Below are 15,404 nucleotides of genomic sequence, written 5' to 3'. Positions count from 1 at the left end.
TAGTTTTGGTTGTTTTTAAGGATAGAGATGTTGGAATTTGGTAGAGTAGAGAGCAAGACTTTTATAAAGGAACATGAGTTAAACGCGGCCTACAACAATTTTCTGGAAAATGGAACTTTAAAAATTAAATTTATAACTTTTTTAAAAATTGATACATACTCTCCAAATCAAATAAAACGCGACCAATTCTCATTATAAGTTTTAAATATTACACGAAACTAAATTCTCACAAAATATATTTCAGTTTGTGTTCTCTATTGGATGTTTGCCTTTTGTAATTGAACAATGTATAACGTTTTTTCAAAAAATTAAAAAAATTTGTCAAAAATTAAATTTGTAGTCTAGTAAAAAAGATTGTCAAAAATTAAATTTGTAGTCTAGAAGATTTGAAATCTAGACTAATTACAAAATGTTTATAGACCTTGCAAAACTAAGCTATTAATCATATATTTAATTATTATTTGACTCCACTTGCTTAAATCACGAATAAAAATAAACAAAAGAATGCAATCTTGCAAACTAGAAATTTTATTAATCAAAATTCTCTTTGCTTATAAAGCCTCTATTTTTTATAAGAAAATAAATCCAACTTTGCTTCTAAAATGGAATCTAAACTAATAAAAACTCTAGTCTTCTAACGGCCCGTTTGGTACATGGTATTAGAGGGCGGTAATGGTAATAAAATTAAGTAATAAAAAATTTGATTGTTTGGATGCCTTCAATGGTAATGGATAGTAATAAAATAAGGTAATGAAATTACTAGAGGTGTTCATTCGGTTGATCGGGTCGGTTTCGGACGGGTGTTATTCGGTTCGGTTGCATTTCGAATCAGTTATTTTTCGGCCGTGTGTTACAACGGGTCACACGCGGGTCGAGTCGGTTAGTCACGGTTCGGTTGGAGATCGGTTATTCAAGCTATCGGGTTAACATCAGTTAGGTGTCGGTTGAAGTTCGTGTCGAGTGTCAATCGGTCTCGGGTTGTCATCGATTACTAATTAGTTCGGTTTTTTTGGGTACAGATCGGGTTCGAGCTTTATTTTTCGAGTAGTTATTGGTTACGGACAACTATCGATCGGGTCAATATCGAAATAAGTTAATAGTCGGGTTTTTAATTGATGTATGCTCATTTTATGGCAGATCAATTTATTTCAATTAGTTTATATATATATATATATATATATATATATATATATATATATATATATATATATATATATATATATATATATATATATATATATATATATATATATATATATGAGACTTTTATTTAATAATGCATCATGTTGCTACTTTTGATAATTGGTTGAATATTAAAACTCAATAATTGAAACTCGATTTGTTTGAATGAATAAGAATAATCTAAACTATCTCGTAGCCTATTAGTTACGTACTTAGACTTATTAGCGTTATTGTCTTATTGAGTACTCTAAAGTATAAACTAATAGTCTCTCCAATTCAGAGTAATTATCTCGATTTCTTTTTAGGCTTGTAATTAACCTATTAGAAATTTAGAATATATTACTAGAGGAGAATTTATGCAAATTCCAAATGAGACATTTGTTTTTTAATTAGAGGGAGTATAAGCTATTAGAATATACATTACTCTATTACACTAATAATCGATTGTATTTCTAAGTTTGATAATTGAAACTCATTATATATAATAAAGTGAATTAGATTAATAGTAATCATAACCATTTTATATGATATTATGTATTTGTACTTATTAGTGATCATGAATACTTTAAAATAATAAATCTATTACACTAATATTACACTAATAATTGATCGTATATTCGTATGTAATTTAAAGCTTAATAATGTTTGGAACTATATCTATTGGAGTGAATAAAACTAATACAAACTATCTTATAGAGTTATACTTATAGAGTTATAGTTATAGACTTATAGACTATCATTGACATTTGACTGTTAACTCAATGTTATTACTTATTACTATTAGTTATTAGTTATTATTGATCTTGAATACTCTAAACTCTAAAGTAATTTATAGGCTATTATTAATAATCGATCGTAGATTCGTAATTCAAAGTTCACTTATCATAATTCGATCTATTATAGATTATAGTAAATGAAACTAGTGTAGTACTCCACCTTTTTTGATTATTCGTAATGCATCATGTTGCTACTTTTGATAATTGATTAAATATTAAAACTCGATAATCGAAACTCGATTTGTTTGAATGAATAATAAGAATAATCTAAACTATCTCATAGGCTATTAGAATATACATTACTCTATTACACTAATAATCGATTGTATTTCTAAGTTTGATAATTGAAACTTATTATATATAATAAAGTGAATTAGATTAATCAAGTAACCATAACCATTTTATATGATATTATGTATTTATACTTGTTAGTGACCTTGAATACTTTAAAATAATAAATCTATTACGCTAATAATTCATCGTATTTAATTTAAAACTTAATAATATTCGGAACTAGACCTATTGTTAGTGACTTAGAAGAAGAGGTAATTAGTAATGACTAGCTATAAACAAGACCAAACAAGAGGTAATTTATGCTTGTCCCACATCGACTTAGAAGAAGAGGTAATTAGTAATGACTAGCTATAAACAAGACCAAACAAGTGGTAATTTATGCTTGTCCCACATCGACTTAGAAGAAGAGGTAATTAGTAATGACTAGCTATAAACAAGACCAAACAGCCTTGGGGCATATTTAAAAGGGTCGGTTGGCTAATTATGCCATGCTTACCCTTTGATTTGGTGAGTGCTGTATGGAAATCAAGACATATGGCCGACATAATTTGTGCAAACTAGAAGGGTTGGCTCGCTTGGCCGACCCTCAATCTCAGTTAAACACTAGGTTGCACTAAAATGGCGGACACGGGGACACGTAAATGGTGGTAATATAATAAATATTTCAAATTAAAGATAATTTTACAATCTTTCATTTGATATTTGTAAATAAACACTTTAAAAATATAAAACTCACATAACATTCAAATAAGTACCAAATAAACAACATGAGTATTTAAAAATAGTCATACAAACCACATCAAAGAAAACCAAATAAATAGGTAATTATAAGTTTGATCATCACATATCATCCATATGACATCCATCATCATCCTCCGCTACAAAAGTAGTTTTCCAAATATCCTAAGTTAGACTAAATATTTCCAATATTTTAAAACATTTATTTTTTTACTTATAATATCCACTTTTGTTATTTAATATCTTATACATCATTTAAGATGTTTAAACTAAAATATTCAAATTTTGTATTTGGACTTTTTATATCGTCTATCTCATATTTCATACAAAAATTACTAAATTATCTATCAGCACTTTCTAGTTCCTATTATAACGGGCATGTATAATATAAGTCCATTATCCTACAGATTATTGTGGAATGCTTTTATAATTTCAAATACTTATACATTTAATTAAATAACTAAAAGAAGTTTTATTTTTTTAAACCTTTTCCAGATATAGAAGGATACTAGATAATAAGATTTTACTCACTATACCTTCAAATCAATCTATACAACACTTCTAATTGGCCCATATAAATAACACACTAGTGGGATTGCGTTCTTTCACCTAGGCGATGTGGGACAATGAGAAAAACAGAATTCATCTTGAATTAGTTGGCCATACATAAAAGGAACGAGCATGCATCAGAACTCAATGACCCAATAAAGCTACATAGATGTATAAGTGATGTAAATTTTTGGGGTTAAAAACTTAAAATTTATATATTTAAATTTGGTGGATGTATAAGTGATGAATGTAAATTTTTGGGGTTTAAAGCTTGAAGAATTGGTGGAATCTTATTGGTTTATAGTTGATTTGCTAAAATATTTATATATAAACTTGTTTACAATCTTTCAATATTAGAAATTAGTTTTCAAATATTCAAAAAATCATAATTAGAAAACTGAAATTGGATTCGGATGTATAACAGTTCGATTAAGAATCGGTTCGGGTTGGTATCAGTTCGGGTTAAAAATAGTTCGATTCATAATCGATTCGGATTTGTATCAGTTCGGGTTAAAAACAGTTCGATCTTAATCAGTTTTAGTCAGGTTGCATTCGGTTACGTGCATAACTCGGGTTGGATTTGAATCGGGTCGATCATTGTTCAGTTCGGGTAACATCGGTTAAGGTTTATATGTCGGTTATAAAATTCGGTTGCAGTTCGAGTTCGATTTTGGCCTTTTCGGTTATTAAACGGTTCGAGTGAAGTATCGGTTTGGGTAATTGCGGTTCGGTAAACCTAAAAAACTTACATTTTTCGGATCGGATAATTTTCGGTTCCGAGTCGGATTTTCGGGTCGGGTTTGTTTTGAACAGCTCTAGAAATTACCAATAATGGTCATTTTTATTACCATCAAACAACCTGGTATTAGGCTGTAATGGTAATGAAGTATTACTGTGGTAATAAAATAAAATAATGTAGTTTCGAACTGAAGAAAAAAATAATGAAGAAAAAAAAGGTAATGTATGTAATTATCCAAAAAAATATTATTATTAAAAAAAGAATCATTAGATAGAATAATTTAGATACAATAATGCTTTTAGATACAAATATACAATAATGAAATTAAGATTCATTATACCATTTTTTATTACTAACAACCAAATGCAATCAATGGAATATTATCTTCCATTACCATTCTTTAGTCATGCACACCAAACAAAAGAACTGAATCTTCATTACCAATTCTCATATCTATTTCTTCATTACTATTGCCATTACAACATTTCATTCTCATTATTTCATTATTATCAACCAAATGGGCCGTAACGACTTTAAAAGGTAAGATATAAATTAAAGTAAAAGAAATGATATGAAATAATATTAATAACGTATTTGTGCGTTCAGCAATATAAAATTAAGTACAGTAAATTTATTTATGCCATAACATCTTCATTACAAATAACTTTTCACATATAGCTAATTGTTAAAAAGCGCTTAAAATCCTCTATAAACTACAACAACAAACACCTTTATTAGATATTTGTAATATCAATAGGAATTCTAGAGTGCGATCAGATCAGACGAAGTATGAACTTTGACTCTTGATCCAAAACTCCTCTATTTAGAAATGCACAATCACTACTTAATAAGAAGTAATAAAAAAAATGAAAAATACATAAAATAGTTGTGGTTTTAATTCTTATTCATGTTTTTCTTTTATATTTTTCCCTCCCTTTTTGCACATCATAACAAGAAATTCATCATCCCATTAAATTTCTTCCCTTTCTTTCTCTCTATTTACCGCTACCCCAATACAGTGTTAGAACTATATACAACTTTACTTCGAGCATATCGTAAGCTTTCATATGTATAAATTATAACTACAACAAAATTAACTTTCGCGACATAGAATTTAGTGACATTAAAAAATATCATTAATTTATACTGTAATAATACTTATTGGTTTTTATTTTTGAAGTTCCACTATATAGTAATTTAGTAACATTTTATTTGGTCATTAGTAACATATGTAATTGTTTCTATAGCCTATAGTGACATTTATGAGAAATATCTTTAGATTTTATGTCGCGAAAACTTTTAGTATATTTTTTTATTATGCTGCTAAGAGTGTAATAAATGTCACTAAATCCACTATATATACCATTAGAAATTTAAAATAGTGACGTTTAAATTGAATATCACTAAATATATTCCACTAAAACTATATTATATTGTAGTGTTAAAACAATCTTTCTTCATAAAAACAAACTAATACTCTTTTATTCCTTTAAATTTATTATAGTTTATTCATTTAAGTCGTATTTTTAATTATGATATACTTATATTTTTTACAATGTCTCACATTATAGTCTTATATATCTAATAGCATCAATAAAATCAGTATTTATTTTTATGCATATATTTTCTTTATTAAATTGTTTTTTTTATCTTATTCTTAATAGAACCCTATAAAAAAAACTTAAATAGTAACAAAATCAAATAATTGCAAAATCAAATCAACAAATAGAGTATTGCTTGATATTAAGAGTACGAAGGTATGATGCTCTTTCAAACACAAAAAGACAACAAAAAAAAAGGAGCGTGGTATGTGATTATGTGTTTGTCTTTTAATAATTTTTTTTTTCAAAATAAAACATTCATGTCTTTTTTGAAATCATAAGACTATAGTTTATACCTATGATACTGCTTTTTTCAATAACACTCTTTACTATATACGAATAATTTTCTATATTTTTAAAATTATGTAGAAGACATTTAACTTATAATACTCCTAATTTAATTGTGAGAAAATATTAAGTAGTTACTAACCTAGCTAGCTTCCACGGGTAAATTATTTGTCGAATATTTTTTTTAAGTCACAAGCTATAAATGTATGCCTATAACGAGAACAAAAACATATTTTAAAGACTAATTATAAAACAAAATCAAATATAAAAATTTTAATTTTTTCTATTCTGATCAAATGTCACGTTGTTTTAATTTTGATACTATTAACCAATTAATCTTAATTTGTATTTTATTCTCAATCTATAATTTAAAACATAGTTAAATGAGACTTTTTTTTATTTGTCTCGATGTAAATTCATTAATAATAACTTTTTATAAATTTTAACACAGAAAAAATTAGGATCGAAATATTACATCGATAAATATACAAAATCAATTGAGAGAATATATAAAAAAATATTTTTATGCATGATTAAGTGATAACTTTCAAATTTCTAGCTATTTTTGGGTAATATAATAATGTTTACATGTTTCAAACTTTTAAATTCTTTTTGTAAATTATTGTTTGAAATTTGTTTATATCTTCATAAATAGTTCAAAACGATTAAAATAAAATGATGTTAAAAATGTTTTTAAATGTTTTTGTTAAAATATTAATGAACAGATGGCAATTGCTGGCAAGCTGGGACATGAAATATCGTTCCTGAATACTGTATGTGCATGATTTATTCTTTTCTTATTATAATTATAATGAGTAATAATGATCCAAAGTCCTTGCCACTGTTCAACACTTGAAAAGTAGATAGGGGTCAAGTTAATTAATTGACCACATGTTTGTATTGCTGATTAATTATGCAAAATACTATAATAAATCATGTCATGATGATGGACATCATTATGAAATCACCTTTTATTATCACAATTCATATTCTTTCGGTCTTCTTTAGCATTGTCATAGTAGCTATTTAATAATTTTACTGTAAAATTACAAATGGTAATTTATGAGAGTTTTATCAAATATTATTATTTTAAAAGTTAATATTATTAATATGAATTAATTAATTGATCAAATCAACATATTGTTTTAAGTATTTTCTTTTAAAAAAAAGTGACAAGGTGTTCTCTTCAACTTATTTTTTTGACTTATTACTTATTCTTATTGGAATCAGATTAGATCAGATCAGACCAGATCAGATCAGATCAGAAAGTTTCAGATCAGACCAGACCAGATCAGACCAGACCAGATCAGATCAGATCAAACCATACCATTATTATTATTATTATTGTTATTATTATTATTATTATTATTATTATTATTATTATTATTATTATTATTGTTATTATTAAAATTATTATTATTATTATTATTATTATTATTATTATTATTATTATTATTATTATTATTATTATTATTATTATTATTAATATTAATATTATTATTATTAATATATTATTATTATTATTATTATTATTATTATTATTATTATTATTATTATTATTATTATTATTATTATTATTAATCATTATAACTATGTAGTATGTAATATTAATAATAAGACAAAATAATAAATAAAAATAATAATAATAATAATAATAATAATAATAATAATAATAATAATAATTATTATTATTATTATTATTATTATTATTATTATTATAATGATAATAATAATAATAATAATAATAATAATAATAATAATAATAATAATAATAATAATAATAGTAATAATAATAATAATAATAATAATAATAATAATAATAATAACTAAAAATAAATAATAATAATCATTATAACTATTCAAATCAGATCAGAAAGTTTCAGATCAGACCAGACCAGATCAGATCAGACCAGATCAGATCAGATCAGACCAAATCAGATCAGATCAGACCTTAGTAAATTCAGATCAGATCCAATCAGATCAGACGAAGAGAACATGTCCTATTAGTTATTATAAAGATCTTATGACAATAAAATATTATACCTCAATAATGACCTCTAGAAAATAATTGTAAATTTAACATGTACTATTGTCGTACCTAGCATTTATTTTAAATATTGTGATATCGTAGTAAAAGTATATAATATTATCAAAACATATTATAGAAGCTTATAATGTTATATAGTATAGTCATGAAATATTCTATTTATTTTTATTTTGCAATAAAATATATATGGATTATCTAGAAAAATTATTCTATTTTATAAAATATTTACTTTAAATTATACTTTTATAGTATATTATATTAGAATATGCATATGTATAAATTATTGATTTACAATTTTTTTGCTCTAAAAATAGTATGTTAGTTTACATATTTGAAATATTAATGTTAATAATAAGACACAAAGTAACTAATTTGATATTTTCGATTGGCAAGTGACCTATACTTTATTATAGGAGTATATAATAAATTATATTATTATATTATACATAAAGTCTTTAGAAGTAAATTAGTAAAAATAAGAATATATGAGGATATGTTATAGTTAATTAGTTTAAACCATATTATCATACAATTTAATAAAAAGATTAGAAAATTTCACGTGTCATTATTTATTTAATAATTTGCTGTAAAATGACAAATTTTTACATGTCAATCAATCAAATAACTAATTGCCCAAATCAACACATGCTTTTAAGCAGGTCCTCTACAAACTATTTAAGTTTATTATACAAATAAATAATGTCATATCACCATATTTTAACAATTATTATTTCATCTTTAGTATATAGTGTGTTTATTATTATTACATATCTTTAAAAATTATAAATGTATTTATTTATATCTTTGTAAATAAACTTTGTACATTGCACGAATTTTTATACTATTATAATAATAATAATAATAATAATATTCAAAACCAATGGATTTTAATATGTAAGTAATAAGCTGTAAATATAATTCAAATAAGAATGGTTTGCAAACTATAACGTTAAGTTAGTGGCTTTGGTGAATGACAATATCAGTTTTTGTTTTGCAAATTGGAGCCACTAACCTACACCCGGCTAAATGACCTACCAATGCCCATTATGGATTGCTTGGGTCGTCTACTTGATAGTCTATTACATATTTTCTCTATTTTAAAATACATATATATTAGTTATTACATTTTAATGCATTGGTAATTTGGTACTATTAATCATAATCGCATGACCTAGACAATTATATATTACAAATTACTGAATTAGTAATAATTAAAAGCACCATTCTAATAACAAAGTGAATCTTCAAAAACTTTCCTTCACAAACAAGATTACTACCAAAAAAAATTTGTTACAATGGAAGACTTGGTTAAACCCCTAAGTATAGCTATTTATTTATTTTCTTTTTGACAGTCCCCTAATAAGTATATTTTGTTTCATTTGAAACCTATTTTTAGGGGTAAGAAAATTTTTCATTAATGGTATTTCCCTATAACACTATTTTAATATGGTACAATAGAAGTAATTAATTAGAAAATATGCTACAAGAGTTTTTCAAAAACTTTTTAAAAAAATTACTTTTATGCAAATAATATTATGAAATTTTATTATTTTGTGATATTTGACAAATATTGTCATATACCCTATGTAAATAGATTTAAAACCATCCTTGAAATGCCTAAATTTTCCATGTATAAATCACAAATTGTTGTGAGAGACTGTCTTTCCAAGAGACGCACTATATATATGGACTAAGTAACCCAATTAATACAAATTAAATAAAAAGTAAGATGTAGGCTTCTTGTTTTGAGACCGTCTCTCTAAGAGACTAGAGACGGTCTCTCACAATACAAATACACAATATGTACAAATTGAAGAAATTAAGAATGTGGAATTTAGGTTATGAATACTGTTTGTATTGAGATTTCAAAATGAATACACGATACAAAGTTATGTAAGCTAAAAAGACTATTACAAGTAAAAAGGAACTATCAGACATTCTAAAAATAACTCTACAATTTTCTACTTTCTTACACTCTCCCTCAAGTTAGGTTTTTTTGGGTCGTCAATATCTAACTTGCATAAAGTCTGCTCGAATGCTTCTGAAGTAGCTGCCTTTGTAGGATGTCTGCTAGTTGGTCTTTTGATCTCACAAAGGGAAGACTTATTATCTGCTTCTCAAGTTTCTCCTTTATGAAATGCCTATCGATCGATCTCTACATGCTTAGTTCAATCATGTTGAACTGGGTTCTCTGATATGCTGATTGCAACTTTGTTATCACATAACAACTTGCATGTCTTCTTCTGCGGAAGTGTAATTCGCTCAGAACTTTCTTAGCCATATAATCTTTGTGATTCCTTGGGCAATACCCCTAAATTATGCCTTTGCAGTTGATAAGGCCATCACTTTCTGCTTCTTACTTTTCCATGTAACCAAGTTTTCCCCAACCAGTGTAAAATAACTCGAAGTGGACATCCTGTCATCTTTATCTCCTGCCCAATATGCATCTGTGTAGGCAAGGAGATCTAAATGATCATTTTTCTTGAATAGAATTCCCTTGCTGCTTGTACCTTTCAGATACCTTAGAATTCTCATGACAGCTGTCATATGATGTATTTGTGGTCGATGCATAAACCTACTCACTACTCCAATTGCATTCGCAATATTTGGGCGTGTGTGAGAGAGGTATATGAGTTTGCCAACCATTCTCTGATACCGAAAAAATCGTCGAATCTCGGATCTAAACCTTACGGCTCTAATACCATGAAGAAATTAAGAATGTGGAATTTAGGTTATGAATACTGTAGGTATTGAGATTTCAAAATGGATACATAGGTTCCATATGTACAAAGTTATGTAAGCTAAATAATAATAAGGTAATAAGACTAATACAAGTAAAAAGAAACTAATAGACATTCTAAAAATAACTCTACAATTTTCTACTTTCCTACATAAATTGTTTCATGATCAAGCTAAGTCGACGCTTTTGTATATCTCTTGAATATGGTGTTTTTTTAAAATTACTTTAAATTTTTTAATAATCAGTATATTTTAACATAAATTAATTTTTCTCAAACCAAAGAGTAAACATATACAGTAGATTACATTACAAATCACGCCTGACGTAAGTGTGAAATAAATGTAGCAGTATTTGGCTAGGCAGTGTCCACCATTTTGTTCACGCATACTAATATACTTTTGTGTGTCATCCTTAAAGAAGAATAGAATACGATTCAAAAACATGCACTATTTCTACATGGGGTTATATGGTATTGGATGAACCAACTTATTACTTAATTCATTAATTTTGATTTTGATTTTGATTTTGCTTTTGCATGACTTGTTCCGCTCAACTAACGAAAGGGAAAACATGTCTCCGTGTCCCATAAACTATAAATACTTGTTCAACGTTTTTTTCGTTGGATTAGACTAATCATATCATTGAATTATCAACTTGTAAACGAAAAATTAGAGGATTTGTTGCTCATATTCTAGTATAATTTTGTGGATTTTGACCGGGGACTATATAACTTCGCTTGTAAATACTTGTCGTTTAATGTCAGCCTCAAGTCTGAATAAAGGAGAAGGGTGAGTGATAGATTAGTGACAATACCCTTGTAAAAAACTGTCGCATTCGATAATCATGAACCAAAAATCAATGAAACTGATTGTTGTGCGACAGCGGAAGCAAGGTCGATGAACAATAAAACAACAGGAAATTCAATGCAAACAATAAGAAAATGACACACAAGAAATTTAACGTGGTTCACCATCAATGTGATAGTTACGTCCACCGGCACCGAGAACAAACAATTTCACTATGATCGCAAAGAATACAAGATGAATTACAATCACGCTCACAAATTACGATGGCTCTCTTGTGATCTCTCTCTTAATTTGTGAATCATAATTCCCTAGTAAGGTGTATTTATAATAAAACAACTTGAAAGACAGTTTTAGGGACTAAGTAACCACAAATAACCGACCACAAATAAAGGTAACTATCCCAAAAGACGTTTCCCGTGAAAAAAACTTCAATTGTGCGACCCGTGTAAAACTACACGAGCCGCAGAGTGAGATCAGACCCAACTCCGCGCCCCGCGGAGTATTACGTGCCCCGCGGTCTTGATCGGTACAATCTCCACGTCCCACGGAGGTCACTCTGACCCAAATTCATCTTCTTCTAATGGTGCTAGCAAGTTTGAGTCACCATTTAACAACAATCTCCACCTTGACGAAAACTCGTATTCAGCAAACGATCTCATCAACACATAGTGAACATATCTCAAGCCAAAACCCGATGTAAAGCTCATGCATAAGTCGTACATCCCGATAAATCTTCAACCAAGACTCATCCCGACAAGTCTCCAATCAAGACCTATCACCTACTTGTCACCAAGTATAACAACTCATAATGCTCCAACTGCATCACAAGCCCCGGGCAAGCTCCACCTTAAGGCCAACATGCCTACAATAGGAGCTCCCAAACACCGCCCCTAAGGGCCTACTACATCACATAGTAATCGATATTTAGCAAGTCTAAGCAATGTTTAAACTTACTAAATGGAATAGACTTAGTAAAGAAACAGCTGGGTTGTCAGCGGTCCCGATCTTCTTTACCTTTATCCTCTTGTCAGTACGCAAGAAATGATACCTGACATCAATGTGCTTGGTCCGATCATGGTGTACTTGGTCTTTAGCTAAGCAAATGGCACTTAGACTATCACAATACACCGTAGCAAAATCCTGTGTGATACCCAGTTCACCTACAAGGCCTTTGAGCCATATAGACTCCTTAGCTGCAGAAGTTAAAGCCATGTACTCAGCTTCAGTAGTAGACAACGTAACCGAAGACTGCAATGTAGACTTCCAACTAACCACAGAACCACCCAAAGTAAACACATACCCGGTCACCGACCTCCTGGTATCCATATCAGCTGCATAATCAGAATCATTATATCCAGTTACCAAACACTCCTTACCATTCCCATACACAAGACCAATATCAGATGTCCCTCTCAAATAGCGAAAAATCCTTTTCACCCCCTGCTAGTGCTCTCTCCCAGGTCGAGCCATGAACCTACTCACAACACTGACAGCGTGCGCAATATCCGGCCTAGTACAGACCATAGCATACATCAAACAGCCAACAGCGTTGGCATACGGGACTCTAGACATATATGCCAGCTCCTCCTCAGTTTGAGGTGACATGAACAAAGACAATTTGCAGCTCATAGATGTTGGTGTACTTATAGGCTTCATCAAAATCTCCTCCTCCAAATCGCCATGAAGGAAAGCCGTCTTAACATCCAACTGCTCCAGCTCAAGGTCATAATGTGCTACAATTGACAATAGCACACGAATAGAAGTATGTCGAACCACTGGTGAGAATATCTCCACAAAGTCAACCCCTTCTACCTGACTGAACCCCTTTGCAACTAGCCTAGCCTTAAAACGAACTTTCTCAGATTCAAATGACCCTTCTTTCTTCTTAAAGATCCACTTACACCCTACAAGTTTTCTCCCCTCTGGTACCTTCACAAGTTCCCATACTCTGTTTTTGTAAAGAGATTGCATCTCTTCACCCATTGCAGCAAGCCATTGCGCAGACTCACTACAACTAATTGCTTGTTTATACATGACAGGTTCATATGACTCTACATCATCAGCTACACTCAAAGCATAACCTGTCAAATTCTCAACAAAACAATTCCATCCTTCCATCTCTTCAATCAACCTAACAGACTTCTTGATAACTCGTCTAGGTCTCTCAAGAATGGTGTCAGATTGACAAGATGACCCCTGATTAGACTGCTCCACCTCCTCCCCAGAGTTAGGAGAAGATGGAACAACCTCAGGTTCAGGAGTACTCGGCACTGGAACCTCAGCATCATCATCAATAAATTGCACTCGAGGTAAATCAGCAATGGATGACTGATGTACCTCAAGTACTCCATCTGTCTGTAGCAAATTCTCCCCTTCTTGTCCCAAATTAGAAGACTCCGAGCTCTTCTTGGAATACATGGTGCTCTCATCAAAAGTGACATCCCTACTAAGAATGACCCGACACTCCGAAGGTGAATAGATCCTAAACCCCTTCACACCATCACTGTACCCAACAAAACACTCTGCCTTGGCTCGTGGATCCAGCTTACCCTCACTAACATGATAATAAGCAGCACAACCAAAAATCTTCAAATTAGAGAAACTAGGCAACTTACCACTCCAGATCTCAAACGGGATTTTGAAGTCAATTCCCGAATGAGGACCCCTATTGATGATATAACAAGCTGTCATCACAGCTTCGCTCCAATACCTCCTCCCAAGCCCTGCATTAGAGAGCATGCAGCGAACTCTCTCAAGCAGTGTCTGATTAACTCGTTCTGCAACACCGTTCTGCTGTGGTGTCATCCTGACAGTATGATGCCAACCAATACCCTCATCTGCACAGAACTGATTAAACTCCTCTTTGCAAAACTCTATCCCATTGTCTGTTCGTAGCTTCTTGATCTTCCTACCCTGTCGATTCTCCACTAAAGCTTTCCATTGCTTAAAAGCTTTGAAGGCCTCATCCTTTGACTTAAGCAACCTAAGCCATGTGTTTCGGCACTTGTCATCTACAAATGACACAAAATAGCGGAAACCTCCCATGCCTTCAACCTTAGATGGACCCCAGCAACCTGAATGGACATAATCGAGCACTTCATCAGTAATGTGAGCACCCTTGCTGAACTTTGACCTGTGTTTCTTCCCAAACACACAATGCTCACAAAATTCAAGGTTGGCAACCTTGATCCCGGATAGTAGACCCCTCTTAGACAAAAGTTGCATCCCCTTCTTCCCCATATGACCAAGCCTCATGTGCCAAATCTTGGTCATCTCCTTGTGAGATACTGATCCGCAAACCACAGAATTAGACAGTGTGACACCCTCAAAGACATAGAGGGTGTTCCTCTTGATACCCTTAAGTACCAACTCTGAACCTCGATAAATGGACAGCTCCCCATCTGAAAACGTTTATTGTACCCCAAGTCATCCAAGGTACCCAATGAAATCGGATTCTTCCCCAAAGCAGGGACATGCCGCACCCTAGTCAATGTCAACTTTCGCCCATCTCTAGTCCTCAATCTTATGGATCCGATACCCTTAACCTTACAAGGTGCGTTGTTACCTACAATAACATTACCCCCACTACAAGACTCATACGTGTCAAACCAATCTCGACGCGGACTCATATGGAACGAACACCC

At 30.3% G+C, this 15,404-nt stretch overlaps 1 non-coding gene across 1 annotated transcript; it reads left to right on the top strand.

Moving 5' to 3' along the window:
* The first annotated feature begins 2,713 nt into the window (after window positions 1-2,713).
* Window positions 2,714-2,842, top strand: LOC130809570 (U11 spliceosomal RNA). Its single transcript, XR_009040872.1, has one exon. It is a non-coding gene; the product is annotated as a U11 spliceosomal RNA (small nuclear RNA).
* Window positions 2,843-15,404: the final 12,562 nt, after the last annotated feature.

Source organism: Amaranthus tricolor, chromosome 3, assembly GCF_026212465.1.
Source record: "Amaranthus tricolor cultivar Red isolate AtriRed21 chromosome 3, ASM2621246v1, whole genome shotgun sequence".
Classification (NCBI taxonomy): domain Eukaryota; kingdom Viridiplantae; phylum Streptophyta; class Magnoliopsida; order Caryophyllales; family Amaranthaceae; genus Amaranthus; species Amaranthus tricolor.
The sequence above is the reverse complement of the archived record's forward strand: the minus strand, read 5'-3'. Positions and strand labels throughout refer to the sequence as shown.